Source organism: Nanorana parkeri, unplaced genomic scaffold, assembly GCF_000935625.1.
Source record: "Nanorana parkeri isolate BGI_ZX_2015 unplaced genomic scaffold, ASM93562v1 scaffold280, whole genome shotgun sequence".
NCBI lineage: Eukaryota > Metazoa > Chordata > Amphibia > Anura > Dicroglossidae > Nanorana > Nanorana parkeri.
In genome coordinates, this window is record NW_017306548.1 from 1,330,984 (window position 1) to 1,334,603 (window position 3,620).

Below are 3,620 nucleotides of genomic sequence, written 5' to 3' on the forward strand. Positions count from 1 at the left end.
TATATATATATATTCTAGGTTGATATAAAAGACAAAAATGAAGCTTCATTAACACAATTTTTTAAATGCAAGCGGTGTTAATACATGAATTTGACTTGGTGACTTGGTATCAGCCTCTTGCAGTCCCTGTACAGCAGAGCTGAATGGGAGTGGATGCAGCAGCACAAGAAGCCAATCAGTTCATGACAAGAAGCATGCAGAGAGGAGGAAAAAGCAGAGGGACAGAAAGATGGGTTCATTCCTGTGTTGCTTCTGCTTCACTGTGATGTCAGCGGGTGGGCACATGACAGCCTGGGCTCAGAGGAAGTGGGTTGAATGTTTCTGGCCATCATTCAAAGGGAAGACTAAGGACATCTTGTGGTGGAAAAGAAATGCTATGAAGGACAGCTTCAGACAGAAGCTGATTATTGCAGTAAAAAACATTTTGTAATTATATTTTTGATGGGCTAATTATTTTTGTTGTTTTATTTTTGGTTATAGTTCTGCATTCCAGGCTTTGTTAAAATCTTATTGGTGTATATACACATCAGTGGTAGTCAGCATACTCGATATCAAGACCCAATGCATTACATCACCTATGGGCCACACGTAATATTCAGTATATATAATGCTTCAGAAGAATGTAGAGATTGTAGGCATGCTATAGAAGGTGGGCAGAAACTGCTGACATGCTACATGAGACGGGCAGAGGCTTCGTGCATGCAACAAGAGATGGAAAGAAACAGCAGGCATGCTACAGGAGGTAGGAAGAGACTGTGTGCATGCCACTGGAGACAGCAAGAGATTGCGGCATGGTACAGGAGATGGGCAGAGACTTTGGGCATGCTACAGGAGATAAGCAGGGGCTATGGGCATGCTGCAAGAGATGAAAAGAAGCTGCAGGCAGGCTACAAGAGTCCGGGAGTCACGCCACCGGAGACTGATAGAGATTGCGGGCATTTTACAGGGAATGGGCAGAGACTGTGTGCATGCTAGAGGCAGGCAGAGATGGAAAGTATGCTACAGGCGATGGACAGAGACTGAGGACATGCTACATAAGAAAGGCAGAGACTGCAGACATCCTACAGAAGATGGGCAGAGATAGTAGGCATGCTACAGGACATGGGCAGAGACTGTGGGCATGCCATTGGAGATGGGCAGGGACTTCATGCATTTCACAGAACACAGGCAGAGTCTGTGGGTATACTACATGACATGGGCAGAGACTGCAGAAATGCTAAAGTAGAACGGCAGAGACTGCTGGCATACAATATAAGATAGGAAGAGACTGCTGGCATGCTACAGAGGACTAACAGAGACTGCTGGCTACTACAGGAGACTAATAGAGACTTCTGGCATACTAAAGAAGGTGGACAGAGTCGGAGGGTATACTAGAGGAGATGGGCAGAGACGTCTGGCATACTAGAGGAGACCGGTAGAGACTTCAGGCATACTAGAGGAGATGGGTAGAGACTTTTGGCATATTACTGTAATAAAAAGCTGTAATAATACCTCCTGGAATTAATGGAGAGGAGGCAGGGACACAGCGGAGACTAGCTGAACAAAAGGAGGCTTCCTTATGGAAAGGCTGGATATACGTTCAGTTCAGGCTCACTGTGTCACAACATGCTCACAAAGCACAGAATCCTTTCTTAAAGAACACAGTATTTACATGTCATCACTTCAAACTAGATGTCATAAAACAAGAAATGTATTCCTCATTTCAGGAAAGTGGGAACAGCCATGCAAATAATCCCATTGCACCCCCTAAGGCCAATTGTAATCCATAAATTGCCGCCACATAGCACAGATGTGGGCTCCATTTATATGAAGAGCTGACAGCCGTTTCTGGCTTTTTGGCCCTCATCAGCACAGTATGTAACACATACCTATAAAGCACTGGGCAATATGTGATGGCGTAAAGGGTATCTACTGTATATTCAAAACCAAAAACGAAATCTATATTTCTATATTGAATTTCCATAAGTTCTATCCCACTCCTAACAACCATATCCATCTAGAAGTTGGTAAAGTGGAAGATAGGATGGACTTCACATGTCACTCAGGCCTGAGAATATGCACTTACTTGTGTCACCACTCCAACTAAGCCTGCCATCTGAACTACAACTCAATGTCTGAATTTCCCACAATGTAACATTATCATTGCTTGCTGGAAGCAATGCATGATGGGATACGTTGTCTTGAGAAATGGAGGTTGCATCACATCAAGCAGCAGGGAAAGAGATGCAAAGCACACTGGGAATCCAGGGTGTTGTTGGAAGTGATGGGCAGACGGAAGGCAGCGCTCACTACATAAAAGGGATTTTTTCAAGTAAGCTTTGATTGTATTATCAGAAACATCTCTAGTGTGTATTCCTATTACAATGCTGATGTTGTAACAGGAGAGGATATGCTGGGACTATAGAACTCCTTTAAGGAGATTGATAGATTATATGGAGCGGGGGTTGCAAAAAGGAAGCATACTTGGCTTTATGTCTGCCAAATAAGCGCTACAGAATGTGTGTCAGGACGGAGAGACACTCAAATTAAAACAGTCTGAAGGGAATTTATCAAAACTAGAGCAGACAAAATCTGGAGCAGCTGTACATGACAACCAATCAGCTTCTCTCTTTCATTTTCAAACCTTAACTGAACAAAATGAAAGAGAGAAGCTGATTGGTTGCCATGGGCAACTGCTCCAGTTTTGATAAATTCCCCCCTCTATACTTGCACTGATAGAAATGAGTGTCCCTGGCTGCCCCGTATAATTAGTTTTTATAGACAATTAGAAAGGATGAAGAGTAACTTATTAGCCTGACTTTTAGCCGAGAGTCAATTTAGCCCTTTTTTTTTTACAGTATGGCAGGTCTAAAAAATAGCCATTTGTGGCAGAAGTGATATATGCCATAAATGAGTAATTCACATGTAACTAGCTGTCAGCTGACAAGATTTTTGGTAGGATCAACAATTATTTTGTGTACTTGTTGAACAGATATAACAAAACCATTTGAATGTTATATTTAGCAGATCAAAAGAGAGAAAATAGGAGAAGTTCTTTGTAAGGGCTTCCATATACCTTCACCACATCTCCAGTCCAAGCAAATGCCTTCTTCTCACCCCACCGGCACACACCCAGTTTGTGGTTTTGACTCCTTAAAAAAAACCACACAAAATCTCACCTAAATCCGCCGTTACCTGAACTTCCTTGGTGCCTCCTTCGGTGAGCAGAGGTTCTTCTTTTTGTTTTCAGTAGACCAGTCTTATTTTTACCCCTTATTGTGAATTCACGCAAGAAGGCTTCAGAATCCTGTGAGTATTTCAGCTAGAACCCAGTGACGGACTCTTCCAAAAGCTGATAGGTAGCACTAGGGATGCATTTTGGATAGTGCAGCAAAGGGTTAAAACTAGGGATGCACCGATACTAGTATCGGTGCTGATGCCGAGTATGTGGGCGAGTACTCATACTTGCCCAAATGCTCCGATGCCTAGCCCGATACTTCCTGTATCAGGAAGCGGGCAGCGAGTCATTACACGCTGACTGGCTTCCTGATTGGCCGGGAAGCCGGCTCCATGCTCCCTCGTCATGCTCCTTGCACTTGTGACGAGGGAGCATGGAGCCAGCTTACCGGCCAATCAGGAAG

General features: G+C 43.7%; 1 protein-coding gene across 1 annotated transcript in view; it reads right to left on the minus strand.

Annotated features, from left to right (window-relative positions):
- Nucleotides 1-3,620, minus strand: part of TANGO6 (transport and golgi organization 6 homolog) — a 55,725-nt gene that overhangs the window by 14,294 nt on the left and 37,811 nt on the right. The gene's annotated exons all lie outside the window — the stretch shown is intronic.